Source organism: Oncorhynchus nerka, linkage group LG12 (assembly GCF_034236695.1).
Source record: "Oncorhynchus nerka isolate Pitt River linkage group LG12, Oner_Uvic_2.0, whole genome shotgun sequence".
NCBI lineage: Eukaryota > Metazoa > Chordata > Actinopteri > Salmoniformes > Salmonidae > Oncorhynchus > Oncorhynchus nerka.
The window spans coordinates 27064524-27082419 of NC_088407.1; the positions used below are offsets into that span (position 1 = coordinate 27064524).

The 17896-nt window shown below is 41.0% G+C and overlaps 2 long non-coding RNA genes across 2 annotated transcripts; both read right to left on the reverse strand.

The window, feature by feature from the left end:
• Positions 1-4372: 4372 nt before the first annotated feature.
• Positions 4373-11971, reverse strand: LOC115138043 (uncharacterized). The gene is made up of 3 exons (XR_010465314.1): positions 11689-11971; positions 6678-6938; positions 4373-6515 (listed from the first exon to the last, which is right to left on the reverse strand). It is a non-coding gene; the product is annotated as an uncharacterized LOC115138043 (long non-coding RNA).
• Positions 11972-13089: 1118 nt separating this feature from the next.
• LOC115138891 (uncharacterized) lies at positions 13090-16001 on the reverse strand. The gene is made up of 3 exons (XR_010465315.1): positions 15709-16001; positions 15320-15580; positions 13090-14965 (listed from the first exon to the last, which is right to left on the reverse strand). It is a non-coding gene; the product is annotated as an uncharacterized LOC115138891 (long non-coding RNA).
• Between the last annotated feature and the right edge of the window lie 1895 nt (positions 16002-17896).

Sequence of the window (17896 nt, forward strand, 5' to 3'; positions counted from 1 at the left end):
GCTTTTGTATCTCTCATTTACTCAAGTATATTTTGGTAGTTACCTATAGTTTTCCCTGGTGGTCACATGGTCATGACTATTGGAGATAGTTGGCCCTTAGTTGAGGAAAAATATCTGACGTCATACATATTGAGAACTTGGATGCCTGTGTATACAGAGCATGACATGAGATCTGTCTTTTGCAGACCTATGTAGGGGAAGCAATTATTTGATGAGAGTCAAACGGTCCTTGGCTGTGGTTCACAGAAGCAGCACACGTACACAAAGGTTGCAAATATCAATAGCAGGAACCACGTTAGAAGAAAATATGATTGGGTCGTTTCAAATAAACATTTGCCAGAACAAACAGTCACTCAAATAGTGGCCGAATAAATTCAACCACACAACTACTCACATTGTTTCAAGACCACGGACAGTATATGCTGTCAGAGAGAGAAAAAGTTGCGCTGTATTCGAAGTTCTATCTCAAGCATGCAACAATAAAAAAATTCACAACACGAAATGTCATGTACCCAGTACTTCCAATTGCAACGTCATTACCTTTGTTTTTACCACACAATCAGTGATCTAAAGTTGAAGTAATATTTTACACATTGTATTCAAAATGATATGAACGAGATAGCAACAAAAAGCAAGCTGTAGATGAAAACAAAAAGTCCCTTCACCATTATGACTATCATTTAAAAACGTTGTCCTTTGTCCTGTCCTTCTTTATGAAACGGGCAATGGCAGGTTCATATAGCTTGTCTTTTGATTTTAAATCTGAAAGAAGTTATTTTTCGATTGAGGTCAAAGCCAGGGCTGACAGTTAGACCTGTCCAGTGGTGTTCCTGGAATATGTCTTGAAAATGTTCTTTCTACTGATGCAGTGGACACTGGAATGGTGAAAACTAGACAGGTAAGCAGATACAATTGGTGCCTACTATCAATGAGTCTCTTCTGTTGGAGAAAGTGGAGCAGATCAGCCAGGCTCTTACCCTCGAAGTCAGACATAGAGTATATAACGGTGAGTTCTGTTTTAAGCCGCGGCAAATCAAAATTAGGGCCATAGTTTTCCTCGAGACTTGAGAATGCAGCGTTTGGTGTTTCCCTATATATTGAGAACTTTTGTAGGTCAATGAGGGCAAGGAACATGAGCCTTTCATGGTCATTGAACCTGTTTATTAGCTGACTGACAATGTTGTCGATGATCGCACTGTGTAGCTGTTGGTACTGCCCGCGAACGTCTCCTTGTATGTGTCCTGCGCCCCCGTCCTTTCTCCCCCCCCCCCCCTGTGGTGTTGCAGAAGTCATCCACACTGGACAAGCAGAACGACATGTCAAACTCCCTGTTCTGCAATATTCCAAAAATGCACGGTATGCAAATACAGAGTAGAACGCGGAAGCAGAACTCGAAGCTTGTCATGCGCATCATGTATCCATCTGCGCAGTGAACGGTGTCTTCATCAAAGTCATCGTGATGGTTCACTATGTATTCGAATAGTTTGATGAGTTCTGCCTTTTTTTCCCCACACACAGTGCAAACTAAGCTTGAGGAGAAGTTCCATCGTGTTGGCGCCACACTGGGTAGTCTTCGCTGGCATATTTCATCCAGTAGTTTTGTTCGTTTGACAGCGGCCCCATCGTAACACTGTGCCACAACTTTGACCGTGCATTCACACTCCTCTAGAAAGCTGATCATTCGGACAGCAACCGGTTCTGCCCGTTTATCCTCAGTTATATCCTCAAATTTGAATAACCTTTCATTCACACCACCATCGGTAGAGTAACGCAACACATAAGACATTTGGGCTACATTGCTGATGTCTCTCGTCTCGTCAACCATTATGGTTACAAAGGGGGTTTACTTCAATTTTTCCTTCGTGACATCAGTCAATAAATTTGAGACCGTGTGTATCAGGTAATTTGGGATTTTGCTGGAAGTGCCTGTGAACACGGTAGCCATAGCCAAATGGCAGTTTAACGTGCTGTCATACTCAGCCAAGAAATCCAGTGTTTCCAAGTAGTTTCCCTTATTAGCTGATTATTTACCCTCATCATGACCTCTGAATGCTAATTCTTGCTTGCCTAAAAACACAACCGTATGAATAAGTCGCTTTAGAATCTCCCTGTTGTGCCTGACTTTATCATTGCGAGCAAGTGTCTCAATGCACCGCCGCTCGTTAAGAAGAAACTCAACTCGTTAAATTGTGACGCAGTGTTATGATGGGGCCTCTGGAATAAACGCCGTACAAACCAAGGTGAAAGAAATTTCCCGCAAACTCTGTTCATTCATTGCTATGCGCACTCTCTTAATCTGGTGATGTCACAAGGTGCTGGTAAACTAAAAGAATGCAAGATTTTTTTTTCTCTCATCTTGGTGGCCTAGCAGCATTTTTCTCAAGATCTGTGTCCCCCAAAATGTAACTCACTGTAGCTCGCAGGTGTGAAGTTGAGTTTTTGTGTCGAAGTGCTGACTTTGTCAAACAGGCTAAATCTTTGAAACCAGTTGTCCAGGTTGAGCTATTATCAGTGCTGAAGTGTAGGCAATTCCAACAGTAAAGCTTTTTTGTTGGCTCACAGCCACAGATAGTGCTCATAATTATTAACTTGAAAATGCCTTTCAAAACTCTTTCCACCAAATCAGGCAGTGCAGAGTTGGTCTCCCGGTCTGTACAAGATTACATTTTTAATTAAAAGTTAGTCTTGAAAAGGGCGATGCTAACAATTTAGCCACCTAATCGTCCTTGATTACTCTCTCTGCAGTTGCCATCGTTACATACACTCACTGCAAAAAGCTAGCCAGTTAGCTAGGTTCAAGTGTGAGAAAACAAGATACGGCTCGCTATTGGCTCTGAATTAGTGACGTATACATCATACAATTGTCCCACAGACAATTTTTGATTGGTTGATTTTACTGTCATTCCAAAATGCTGCTCTAATTGAAGTCAATATCAACGACATTGGCTGGTACCTTCTATTCAAAGCCTGAGGGTCTGGCCAATGAGCATTGAGCGCAGCTAGATTATTTCTACTAAGGGACTACCAAAGAAAAATTCTGATTGGATATTTTTTCTCTTGGATATTAACCCTTCTTTTTCCAATACAAACTGAAGAAATTCAAAAGGAAGATCATTACAATTAAGACAAATAAATATTAAATCAATTAAAACTAAATTACAAATTATAATATATACAGATTTGTATCTATCCTTAGGCACTCTCTGAGGGCAGAGAGGGTCCTGACGGTTCCTCACTGTGTGAAAACTCCTGGCCCTAACCACAAACTGCAGTAGCCACACCTTGGGCCTGTTCAGGAAGGGGTTCGATTAATCTCGCCCGGGCGCCCATGTAGGACTGTTTTACATTGGCTGAAAATTGATTGCATTCGATTTGGAATGGGGCTGCCTCCCGGGTATGAACCAGGTGTCCTGTTTAAAGCTCACAGCGAAGTCGGCCCAAAACAAAAGTGACCCAATTAAGGATATTCCTCCCTCCCCGCTTTCGGCCAGTGACTTGATGGGCCTTTGCCCGCTGCTCAGTATAATCGAATCCACCCAAGGATGTTTTTACAGAATGTTCAGATTCAGATTAATTGGGAAGACGGGCTCATTAGCATGGCTCAAACTGAATAAATAGAATAACAAACACATCGAACACATGGTTTCCATGAGTTATACCATTCCAGCCATCATTATGAGCCGTCCTCCCCTCAGCAGCATCATGTAGAATAGATAAGATTGGTTATCAGATAAAATGAACAGAGCTGACATGATTCCTTATTCTATTTCTAATCGGCAACTGTCAGAATGCAAGTGTGTGTGAATGAGGCCCACAATTCTGGGCGTTCCTGCATGTGGGCATTCAGGCTTCTGCATGAACACCCCCCAAGCATCTCATTGGTTCCTGCATGTGGCTTGTGTTTACATGACACTTTTGATATTCTGGATTTCCCCTGATTGTCCGTGCGATGAAAATGTGAATTAAAAAGTAAATAAAAGTATTCGTTTTTTTCCACAGGCCGCAATCACACCCTTCTTGAATGTTTCACATCATTGAATACAGCCCTGCATGATCTTGATGACTTCTAAACATGGAGATGTGTTAATTCAGGGATGCATCTGTCTGCTCACAGTATTACTGTGAAATAAACGTATTGAGGGCTTGAGTCATCATTGAGTAGTTACTGGGTGAAAAGCTCTATTATTCATGTTTTGTAGTGACTATGATTGTAGCCTTATATTTTACATGGTCAAAGTATGATTTGATCCGATGTTCTACAATACTGACATCTGTATAGATATTTTTTTCAAAACTAATGTGTGGTACTGTGCTCTATCATCGTCAAGTCTAACGGTTGTATATGGAATAACAATGTTTGTAGTGAAACAAGAACGTATTACAACTTTATTCACAATTCCAAAATAACAATGAATGACAGCATTGTCAGAATGAAAGGTTGTGCCTGTAACCTGCATCCAACCAGGGGGGGGGAGGTTGTAGGTCTCCTCCAACTTTTTTATTTACTATTATTTTTATTACTGGCCAATCTATCCCCTGTATGAAAAAAGTAACTTTGTCTTCCATTTTTGTTACATGCACATTATTCATACATAGTATTTTTTATACAAGGTATTACATGTCAGAAATAGTTTGATATACACATTACACCTGAAATGATACTCAGGCATTTTATGCATGATATGGTGTTTTCAGTCCTAACTATTACACAGATTACGAGTTTCTAATCCCACCCCTCAGTTACTCTCAGCCCATCCCACATACCTCCATATCTTGATTTCCATGTACCATATATTTCCAATATATATTTTGATCCCTTCCCAACATTAGAAAGAAGAGAAATGGTCATTTCCAATGATAGGCAATTCTTGTTATAGTCAAACCAACGCCGCAGCCTCTTGACAACCCTGAAACATATGGATTCTAAAATGGGTGAAATCCTTATATTTCTTGCCACATTTCCCACAGACGTGGGGTTCGGTGACAGAGTGAAGTTTCACTATGTGTGTTTTAAGGTAGGATGCCAGAGCAAAGGTTTTTTCACAGTGATCGCAGGTGAACGGCTTCTCTCCGGTGTGCAAGGCCGCATGGACTTTATATGATTCGTGTTGATAGAAACCCTTGCCACATTCGTCACAGGTATAAGTTGGGTCTTCGGTGTGGGTGCGTTCATGTCTCTTGAGCCCACGTTCACCTTTGAAGCCTTTCCCACAGTGGCTGCACACGAATGGCTTACTGGTCAGGTGCGAAGCTTGATGAATCTTGAGATAATAAGACCGGATAAAGGTCATTGGGCATTTGTCGCAAGAATATGGCTTGGAATCCGTGTGCGTCTTCTTATGGTCGTTAAGAGTATACTTGGTTTTGAAACACATCTGACATTGAGGGCACTGGAATGCTCTCTCTTCTGAATGAACACTTGCGTGGATTTTCAAATTTTTATTCTCTGCGAAGCACTTCCCACATGTGGGACATTGGAATGGCTTCTCTCCCCTATGGACTGATGCTTGGTGCCGTTTGAGCTCCGAAGGAGTCTTGAAACCTTTCCCACACAATTCACAACGGTGAGCTCCTCCTCCACTGTGAGTTAGCTGGTGATTCTTGAGGTATTTCAACTTAACAAAAGTTTTGGGACATTTGTCACACGCATATGAATCTGATTTTGAATTGTGCAACATTGTGTGTTCCTTGAGACCACTTTTACTTTTAAAACACTTTTGACACACGAGGCATCGGAACGGTTTCTCTGTTGAATGAACGCTTGCGTGAGTGTCCAAATAATGCTTTGTTGCAAAGCACTTCCCACATGTTGGACACTCAAGTGGCTTCTCTCTTCTGTGGACCACTGCTTGGTGTATTCTGAGCTTCCAAGCAGTCGGGAAACATTTCCCGCATAATTCACAACAATAAGGTCTCTCTCCTGTGTGAGTCTGTTGATGCAGTTTTAAATTACTTGAATTCTTAAAAACCTTACCGCAGTCCAGACAGTGGTGCTCTTTCCTGGTGGTGGTAGTCTGTTTTTTCTTTATGTTGGGCCTTGGCTTTATGTTGTGAACATATTTGTCATTCGAGGTTTGTCCAGCTTTAGCATTCTCCTCCCATTGGTCATCAGCGTTTTCCTCACTTCCGTCTGATTCTGCCGCTGTGGGTTGTGCTTCTATTCTCTTCTTCTTCCTCCTGGGTCTGGTGGACACCACAGAGTCCCCACTGGGAGTTTGGGGGTCTGTACTTGGGGCCTGATTGTCTGTAGACCTGCTTGCTGGATTTTTGTCTGTAGGCGTGCTTGCTGCCTGTTTGTCTGTAGGCCTGCTTGCTGCCTGTTTGTCTGTAGGCCTGCTTGCTGCATGTTTGTCTGTAATAGCCACCTGTTTGATAGACTCAATGAGTGAGGAGGAAGGTATTTTAGCTAGAGATGCAAATGACTGTTCCAACGCTATGGTTTTAGCTCTGATCGTGGTCTCCTTCTTGACATTTGTAGTGTTGTCAGCCTCACCACTGGGAGTTGGCAAGTCAACCTGGGAAAAAAAGGGTTGCAATTTTTGGAATTATAACTCAATGGCAGTAGCAGTCAGTCCTGGGATTCAAGGATAATAATAGTAAAAGTCTCATTCTCACAGATAACGTCAACCCCATGGTCGGACTGCACAATTCTTGTAAACATGTCAAATATAGCAAACCTGAAAATCCTCTGCAAACTCTGGTGATAATGGTGCTTCCGTACATTCCTCCTCTTCCTCTGTCTGTGGGGTTCTTTCCACTGTATTTTCAGGTACTTCCTTACCAACAGTCATCTCCAAAAGCTTCATTTTCAGAGATTTCATCTCACTTTGACTCCGGCATATCTCTGAATACAGTGCTTCAGTGCCTTTAGAGATCAACTGGTTGATTTTGGTGAGAGTCTGTTTCACGAACTGTTTCATCACACATGTTAACTGGACCTAGAATCAGAGAACAGATACACACTTATTTTCCATTCCACAACCTTTTTTCAAGCTGTTGATTTTTGTCATCATGGAGCAGGGTTGCCATGTCATCGGTTCTCTTGCCAAATTAGCCTATTTGAAAATCGTGTTGCGGGTTTTGTGTTTTTGGGCTACTTTATGTACTGTATATAAGCTTCCTTTTCAGAGATTTAATCCCACTTTGACTCTGGCATATCTCTGAAAGCAGTGTTTCAGTGCCTTTAGAGATGAACTGGTTGATTTTGGAGAGTCTGTTTGCTGCCTGTTTGTTGTCTGTAGGCCTGCTTGCTGCCTGTTTGTGTGTGTGTGTGTGTGTGTAATATATATATATAAAAAACATAATGGGGAGAACAAGTATTTGATACACTGCCGATTTTCTCACTTACAAAGCATGTAGAGGTCTGTAATTTTTTATCATAGGTACACTTCAACTGTGAGAGACGGAATCTAAAACAAAAATCCAGAAAATCACATTGTATGATTTTTAAGTAATTAATTTGCATTTTATTGCATGACATAAGTATTTGATACATCAGAAAAGCAGAACTTAGTACAGAAACCTTTGTTTGCAATTACAGAGATCATTCGTTTCCTGTAGTTCTTGACCAGGTTTGCACACACTGCAGCAGGGATTTTGGCCCACTCCTCCATACAAACCTTCTCCAGATCCTTCAGGTTTCGGGGCTGTCGCTGGGCAATACGGACTTTCAGCTCCCTCCAAAGATTTTCTATTGGGTTCAGGTCTGGAGACTGGCTAGGCCACTCCAGGACCTTGAGATGCTTCTTACGGAGCCACTCCTTAGTTGCCCTGGCTGTGTGTTTCGGGTCGTCATGCTGGAAGACCCAGCCACGACCCATCTTCAATGCTCTTACTGAGGGAAGGAGGTTGTTGGCCAAGATCTCGCAATACATGGCCTCATCCATCCTCCCCTCAATACGGTGCAGTCGTCCTGTCCCCCTTGCAGAAAAGAATCCCCAGAGAATGATGTTTCCACCTCCATGCTTCACGTTCGGGATGGTGTTCTTGGGGTTGTACTCATCCTTCTTCTTCCTCCAAACACGGCGAGTGGAGTTTAGACCAAAAAGCTCTATTTTTGTCTCATCAGACCACATGACCTTCTCCCATTCCTCCTCTGGATCATCCAGATGGTCAATGGCAAACTTCAGACGGGCCTGGACATGCGCTGGCTTGAGCAGTGGGACCTTGTGTGCGCTGCAGGATTTTAATCCATGACGGCGTAGTGTGTTACTAATGGTTTTCTTTGAGACTGTGGTCCCAGCTCTCTTCAGTTCATTGACCAGGTCCTGCCGTGTGTTCTGGGCTGATCCCTCGCCTGCCTCATGATCATTGATGCCCCACGAGGTGATATCTTGCATGGAGCCCCAGACCGAGGGTGATTGACCGTCATCTTGAACTTCTTCCATATTCTAATAATTGCGCCAACAGTTGTTGCCTTCTCACCAAGCTGCTTGCCTATTGTCCTGTAGCCCATCCCAGCCTTGTGCAGGTCTACAATTTTATCCCTGATGTCCTTACACAGCTCTCTGGTCTTGGCCATTGTGGAGAGGTTGGAGTCTGTTTGATTGAGTGTGTGGACAGGTGCAGTTAATACAGGTATTAAGTGGAGAACAGGAGGGATTCTTAAAGAAAAACTAACAGGTCTGTGAGAGCCGGAATTCTTACTGATTGGTAGGTGATCAAATACTTATGTCATGCAATAAAATGCAAATGAATTACTTTAAAAAAAAAAGATACTGTCTCTCACAGTTGAAGTGTACCTATGATAAATTACAGACCTCTACATGCTTTGTAAGTAGGAAAACCTGCAAAATCGGCAGTGTATCAAATACTTGTTCTCACCACTGTATATAGCATCCATGCTGTCATGGCATTTTTCTTTAAAAAAAAAAAATCATATAGATTTCATTTTGCTGTGACCTGCTGCTGCTGACTATTAAAGTCTGTTGTTGCTGAGTGAATGGTGGGGAGGGCCGGAGTGGTGTTTGTGCTGAGCAGCACGCGACGCGGGCACGTCGTGACAACTTTTCACCAGTTGTAGGTAGGCTATTTAGAGCGTCATTATGGAGACACTATTTCCAACGCTTTTCCATTAAACATATTAACGCTCTAGAACTGATGCGTATCAAGTAATAATGGCAACAAAGTACTGGAAAACGACTTTAGGAGCACTAGAGTGCATTAGATACAGTTGCTTGGAGGTGGTTTAAACTTGACTTGGCTTAAAGAAAACCGTATCCTGCAAAAGGGTTTCACTCAGTTCTTGGGTCTCGAGCACCGCGTGAGTAGAAATTTGAAATGGAAGTTATGGAACTCCCTTGCGTGCTTCTGTTACGGGGAAAAGTCCACAACGAAACTAACATTAAATGTGGAGAATGATACATTTGCATCTGTTGGCCATCAAGTAGCCTAATAATCAAATACAGCCTACCATTTGATCAAATAAATATGTTGAAATGATGATCACTGGAGTCATTGCAAATCAATTTGTGCCACTTGTGTAGCGTACCTAGAGCTGGCAAACAGATTCAATAAATAGCCTATACCTTTATTTATCGTTGTTGTAGCCTTGCGTTATTATGCAATTATTAATGGCCATGTTTAGTTAATTAAAATTGGAAGTTATCAATTGTGGTCATTGTCACTGCTCTATCACAAGTGCCAATAAACTGTTAGAATGCAATTAACGGTATCAATCAGATTAGGCTAGGGGTACAACAAACAAACACTGGCTGTTGTTGACAAGCATATTCAGTTCGTTCTCCATATTATGAATCAGTAACTACAATTACGACCCCAGCCTATTCCAGCAGGCTATTGGGCAACACAAATACTTCTTACCTCGAATCGCCTCACTATTCATGCGGAATAAATGAGTCGGTCAAGTTTAACTAAGCAAGCTGCTAAATAGTTCAGTTTAGGCTACATCTTGCCTACGCTACTGTTGGCCATCTGAAATGAGATGCAGGCCTATCAGGGGCTACTGTCTCTGTGACCTGCATCTAGCTAAGCAAACTATGGCAACGTTGAATTAATTATATACCAATATTTTAGAAATGACAAGTGAATATCACAAATAGGAAATTTATAGCAGTTTGTGGTCTTGACATCTGGCAAATAACGGCACAATTGCCAGAAAATAGCCAAACGAATTGTAATTCTTGCGCAGAGACTTCGAGATCCTCTGTCCAACTTTCATCACTCAAACTCTACTGTTGGATTTATCTATAGTTATGCACATGTGCAAAGGCAATTTATTTACAATTATAAACTGAGTGGACACCTGAATGCTGATTGGCTGACAGCCGTGGTATGTCAGACATTTTTATTGGTCTAATTATGTTAGACCGTGCATGCGTCGTGCATAAGAACTGCCCTTAGTGGTGGTATATATATATATATTTACCTTTATTTAACTAGGCAAGTCAGTTAAGAACTAATCCTTATTTACAATGACGGCCTTGGAACAGTGGGTTGTTCAGCGGCAGAACGACAGAACGACAGATTTGCACCTTGTCAGCTCGGGGGTTTGAACTTGCAACCTTCCGGTTACTAGTCCAACGCTCTAATCACTAGGCTACCCTGCTGCCCCAGTATATTGACCATATACCAAACCCCATTTGGGCTTAATGCTTAATCATTTCAGTCAAACCAACATCCATTGATGTAAAATGATCTGGCAAATTTGATAAGGTTGAATTATGTTTTTTTTCTTGCACATATTCAGATTCCTTTATTACATCACGTTAACTCGCTATAACGTTTTTTTGTTGTTGTCTTACTTCGATATTTAAATGATAATGCCAGAGAAGCCGGTGTTTGGAGGATATATTGGCACGGGTGTTGTTTCGTCTCGGGCCGGCAAACCGTGCCAATATATCCACCCAAAAACACCAGCTTCGAGTGTATTATCACTTTTTTACATACATGGATGGTTGTTAAGGCATTCATTTTAAAGTCATCGATTTAGCCAGTGGTAATTTGTGGAATAGACACTGGCTGGAATGCATTTTTAACCAATCAGCATTCAGGATTAGACCCACCCGTTGTATAATCATTCTTAATTCACTCGATAACGTTATTCAATTAAAATAACTTTTATTTCCTGGGAGGGGACGTCATGTGTGGTGAAGAATGGTACATACAAGACACATGACATAACACAAAAACATGTAGGCTACAGTACAATACAAAAAAAAACGTATATTAAGGAATTTGATGGATGTTGGCACAAAACTAGAAGCTGCTCTCAGATTTTTTTTTTTTTATGGAGAAAGTGTTTATTGGTTCAAATGTGGCAGCTCTCTTGGCTGCCAGAAAAAAAGACATTGAGCTAGTTTTCCCGGTGTGGGCGGGTTTTGAGAAATATTAGCACAACCTGGCAACTCTACCCTGGATGCAGTTTCCTTTAGACGGGCCAGCAGCAAAGTAAAAATTGGCTTTATCGTAAAAATGTATGAAAACACAGCATTGGGGTTAGCAGTGTGGTTAATGTTATGTTTAAAATCAGATTTGATGACATTGTGGCTGTGCCAGCTAGTGACCACTCTGCAGAGCTGCCTCCAGTATTTTATTTATTTATTTAACCTTTATTTAAACTACAGTACATGAGTCTTCTCAATAAATGCCAACCTGCACTATCAATAGCAAACTAATTAGCACATACGTTAACAGTTTGAACTTGTAGAAGCAAAGTTAGCCACTTACTTTAACCTCCAACTTGGATTCTCTTTCAAATTCCCCCGTCTTCCCTGCATCAATGTCTGTCCTGTCTTGTGTGGAAAAGACTAAGACCGCCATACATTTCTCAATTTCATCCTCCAACGACGTCATTAATTCATCCATAACAAAGACCAACTCATTATGGTAAGGATCAGGCTGCCACATCTTGTATTTGATAGTTAATTAGCTATCAACCGCTAACGTTAAAATGTTAAGCACAACAACCACAGACCGTTTGACACCAACGGATGTGTTCTTCTACGAGAAGCTTGACATTGCTGTATATTATATTGAAAGGCGCGTTACTGCCACCTGCTGTACTGGATGTTAACACGTAGTCCCTCCTCCAACAGCCTCGTGCGCCCTCTAATGGTCGGTCTTGTAGCACGTTCTCTGCAACTTCGCATCGAAACAACGAAGGAAATAATGCAGTCTTTCGCTGTAAAGGTGTTTTCTTCATAGCACACATTCGGGGAAAAATTATTTCCATAAAATAATGTGATATCTCAATGCACCGCAACGAATAATGTCCCATTCGGTGAGCAAGGCATCTACTCCTGTCGAGTCATCATAATGACATGGATTTGCAATATCCAGCTGACTCACACACTGCAATCATTGATTGCTCTCTATTTTAATGTCTACGTATTAAGGAACAGTGTCATTGAAGCATAATGTATGCCTTATATAGCGATGCCTGTCTGGATGCTGAATGAACCAGACACTGGTTCCATGCGTTTCCCTTTCTAAGAGGTAAGTATATACCGCAGCTGTTGTGCACTACTAGATAGTGCAATGACCTTGCTAAAGGGTCTGTAAACGGTGCTTTCCTGGTGAAGTCACATGGTCATGTGAAAACTCCTGGTCCTAACCACAAGCTACAGGGGCCACAACTGGGGCCTGTTCAGAGAGATGTTGTTACAGAAAGTTACATTCAGAAACATGTTGTGTAGAACAGATATGATTGGTTGTTAGAATAAGGAATCGTGTCAGCTCTATTCATTCTATTTCTATAGGCAACTGTCAGAATGTTTCAGATCATTGAATACAGCCCTGCATGATCTCGATGACTTCTTAACATGGAGATGTGTTACTTCAGGGAGGGTGTCAAGTCTGCTTACAGTATTACTGTGAAATAAACCTATTGAGGGCTTGAGTCGTCATTGAGTAGTTACTGGGTGAAAGTCTCTTATTCATGTTTTGTAGTGACTATCATTATAGCCTTATATTTGACATGTTCAACATATGATTTTTTTCCAGATGTTCATCTATTCAACAATACTGACATCTGTATAAAAAAAATTACTTAAAAACAAATGTGTGGTACTGCGCTCTATCATAGCCAAGTCTAAAGGTTGTATATTGATTAACAAGTAAACATACATGTTTGTAGTGAAATAAGAACATTACAACTTTAATCACAATTCCAAAATAACAATGAATGACAAAGCATTGTCAGAATGAAAGTTACAGGTTGTGCCTTTAACCTGCATCCAACCAGAGGTGCAATTTAAGAGAGGTTTATAGATCCCCTGGTAAGGTTTTTATTAATGGCCACGTCTGTAGACATAAAAAACAATCTATTCAAAACAAATGTTATTGGTACTGTGCAAGGAAACATGCATGTTTGTAGTGAAAACATAACATATTACAACTTATAACAATAAGTCGTCAAACCAAAAGCTGCAGCCTACTCTTGACAACCCTGAAACATATGGATTCTGAAATGGGTGAAATCCTTATATTTCCTGCCACATTTCCCACAGACGTGGGGTTTGGTGACAGAGTGATGATTTGCGATGTGGGTTTTAAGGTAGGATGCCAGAGCAAAGTTTTTACTGCAGCAATCACAGGTGAACGGCTTCTCTCCGGTGTGCAAGGCCGCATGGACTTGAAACGATTCGTGTTGATAGAAACCCTTGCCACATTCGTCACAGGTATAAGTTGGGTCTTCGGTGTGGGTGCGTTCGTGTGCCTTGAGCCCACGTTCACCTTTAAAGCCTTTCCCACAGTGGCTGCACACGAATGGCTTGCTGGTCAGGTGCGAGATTTCATGCCTTCTGAGGTAATGTGACCGGATAAAGGTCATTGGGCATTTGTCACAAGCATATGGCTTGGAGTCCGTGTGTGTCTTCTTATGGGCATTAAGAGTATACTTGGTTTTGAAACACATCTGACACTGAGGGCACTGGAATGCTCTCTCTCCTGAATGAACACTTGTGTGAATTTTCAAATTTGTCTTTGTTGCGAAGCATTTCCCACATGTGGGACATTGGAATGGCTTCTCTCCCCTATGGACTGATGCTTGGTGTTGTTTGAGCTGAGAAGGAGTCTTGAAACCTTTCCCACACAATTCACAACGGTGAGCTCCTCCCCCACTGTGAGTTAGCTGGTGATTCTTGAGGTATTTCAACTTAACAAAGGTTTTTGGACATTTGTCACACGCATATGAATCTGAATTTGAATTGTGCATCATTGTGTGTTCCTTGAAGCCCTTTTTACTTTTAAAACACTTCTGACACACGAGGCATCGGAACGGTTTCTCTGTTGAATGAACGCTTGCGTGAGTGTCCAAATAACTCTTTGTTGCAAAGCACTTCCCACATGTTGGACACTCAAGTGGCTTCTCTCTTCTGTGGACCACTGCTTGGTGTATTCTGAGCTTCCAAGCAGTCGGGAAAAATTTCCCGCATAATTCACAACAATAAGGTCTCTCTCCTGTGTGAGTCTGTTGATGCAGTTTTAAATTACTTGAATTCTTAAAAATCTTACCGCAGTCCAGACAGTGGTGCTCTTTCCTGGTGGTGGTCGTCTGGTTTTTCTTTATGTTGGGCCTTGGCTTTATGTTGTGAACATATTCATCATTCGAGGTTTGTCCAGCTTTAGCATTCTCCTCCTCCCATTGGTCATCAGCGTTTTCCTCACTTCTGTCTGATTCTGCCGCTGTGGGTTGTGCTTCTATTCTCTTCTTCTTCCTCCTGGGTCTGGTGGACACCACAGAGTCCCCACTGGGAGTTTGGGGGTCTGTACTTGGGGCCTGATCATCTGTAGGCCTGCTCGCTGACTGTTTGTCTGTAGGCCTGCTTGCTGCCTGTTTGTCTGTAATAGCCACCTGTTTGATAGACTCAATGAGTGAGGAGGAAGGTATTTTAGCTAGAGATGTAAATGACTGTTCCAACGCTATGGTTTTAGCTCTGATCGTGGTCTCCTTCTTGACATTTGTAGTGTTGTCAGCCTCACCACTGGGAGTTGGCACGTCAACCTGGGGGGAAAAAAGCATTGCAATTTTTGGAATTGTAACTCAGTAGCAGAGCAGCGCCCAAGGGTACAACGGCAGTACCAGGATTTATTTAACTAGGCAAGTCAGTTAAGAAAAAATCGTATTTTCAATGACAGCGGGTTAACTGACTTGTTCAGGGGCAGAACAAAATATTTTTACCTTTACCTTGTCAGCTCAGGGATTTGATCTTGCAACCTTCCGGTTACTAGTCCAATGCTCTAACCACTAGGCTACCTGCCACCCAGGATAATAATAGTACAAGTCTCATTCTCACAGATAACGTCAACCCCATGGTCGGACTGCACAATTCTTGTAAACATGTCAAATATAACAAACCTGAAAATCCTCTGCAAACTCTGGTGATAATGATGCTTCTGTCCATTCCTCCTCTTCCTCTGTCTGTGAGGTTCTTTCCACTGTATTTTCAGGTACTTCCTTACCAACAGTCATCTCCAATAGCTTCATTTTCAGAGATTTCATCTCATTTTGACTCTGGCATATCTCTGAACGCAGTGCTTCAGTGCCTTTAGAGATCAACTGGTTGATTTTGGCGAGAGTCTGTTTCACGAACTTTTTCATCACACATGTCAACTCGACCTACAATAAGAGAACAGGCTACTTATTTGTCATTCAGCAACAAGCTGTATCCAAGCTGGTTATATGAAACAAATGATTAACACGGAAGATAACATTTCGTATTTGTAGAAGTAAAGTCGGCCACTTACTTTTAGCAACTTGGATTCTCTTTCAATTTCCCCTGTCTCTCCTGCATCAATGTCTGTGCTGTATTGTGTTGAGGAGACCGACAACGCCATACATTTGCAAATTTCCTCTTCCAACGACATGATTAATTCATCCATAATAGAGACCAACTCATTGTGGAAAGGATCGGGCTGCCACATCTTGAATTTGGTAGTTAATTATGAACCGCTATGTTACATTTTTAACCAAAAAAACGGATGAAATTGAACACACAGATATGTCAACGACAGTACAGTAGATATATCCTTCTGCCAGCTTGACATGACAGAGAAAGGTGCGTTACTGCCACCTGCTGTACTGGATGTCAAAACTTAGTCCCTCCTCCAACAGCCTCATGCGCCCTCTAGTGGTCCATCTTTATTTTTTGTAATTTAGCAGACGCCATTAACCAGAGCGATTTACAGGAGCAATTAGGGTTAAGTGCCTTGCTCAAGGATACTTAAAATTAAAAATGAAATAAAAATTGATATTTTTTCACCTAGTCAGCTCACAGCTCATTAAATAAAGGTGAAATAAATAAATAAAAGTAACCTTTTGGTTACTGGCCAAACACTCTTAACTGCTAGGCTACCATCTTGTAACACGAGCCCTGCAAATTTTCCATAAAAACATTGAAGAAAATAGAGCAGTGGAGGTGTCATATAACACCTATCAGTCCAACAGGGAAATGGTTCCAATCATTTTTAAACCATTCATTTTTCCCATAGAGAATTTTAGAAACACTTAAAATAAGGGGTGTGTTTCGTGTAGGCTTACCCTCGGGTGATGTTTTGGTAACCATGTAATCTCTCTCGGACAAGGTGACTTTTATTAATATATTCTGTTCTATTTACTCTAGATTCTAAAAGGTTAATTAGTATCGAAGTAGACATCATCCCTGCAAGCTCATGCACATCATCTCAAGCTAACACCTTTGCTAACAGGTATTGTGTCAATTGAAAACTTTCACAAGACAGTTCACAGAATTGTCAATTTAATGAAATGTAGCCAATTTATTTATTACTACATGTAGCTAACATTAGATAGCTAATGCAGAGATGCTTACCTTTGCCTCGTTTTGGCAGTCTCGTTCAGGTCATCATGGCTTTTGTAGTTCTTTATGATAGCCACATTAGCAGCTAATTAGCATTTGATTTTTGAGGGTAAATACAAAAGTCACCTTGTCCAAGAGAGATTTACATGGTTATCAAAACGTCACACCAGGGTAAGCCTACATGTAACACAGCCCTTGTTTAAGTGTTTCTAAAATCCCCTATTAGAATAATGATTGGATCTATTTCCTTGTTTGACCGCTATGTTTTATAGGTAATATGATTCATACTGTGGTACTATATAATGGAGTCTTTCACTGTAAAAATATTTTCTTCATAGCACAATTTTGGGCAAAATTGTTTCCATAAAATAATGTGATATTTCAATACACAGCAACGGATAATGTCCCATTCAGTGACCAAGGCATCTACCCCTGTCGAGTCATCATAATGACTTGGATTTGCAATATCCAGCTGACTCACACACTGCAATCATTGATTGCTCTCTATTTTAATATTTATGCATTATTAATGAACAGTGTCATTGTAACATAATGCATGCCTTATATAGTGCTACCTATCTGGATGCTGAATGAACCAGAAACTGTAAGTTCTCTATGTTTGAAATTCCCAGTGGTGTAATGTACAGATCCGCCCCTTTCTTTCCAATTTTCGCTTAAGTAAAAATTATTTAAAGTACTTTAAAGTATTTGGGGGGGGGGGTATCTGTACTTTACTTTACTATTTATATTTTTGACAACTATTACTTTTACTTCACTACATCCCGAAAGAAAATTATGTACTTTTTATTCCATACATTTTCCCTGACACCCAAAAATACTTCGCTTATCAAGAGAACATTCCTGGTCATCTCTACTGCCACTGTTCTGGCGGACTCACTAACACAAATGCTTTGTTTTTAAATTCTGTCTGAGTTTTAGAGTGAGACCCTGGCTATCCGTAAATAAAAATAAATAAAATAAAATTGTCCCTTCTGGTTTAATATAAGGAGTATTTTTTAAATAATGTTTTAAAACTTTTGATACTTAAGTATATTTTAGCAACTACATTTAATTTGGATACTTAAGTATATTTAAAACAAAATACTTTTAGACCTTTA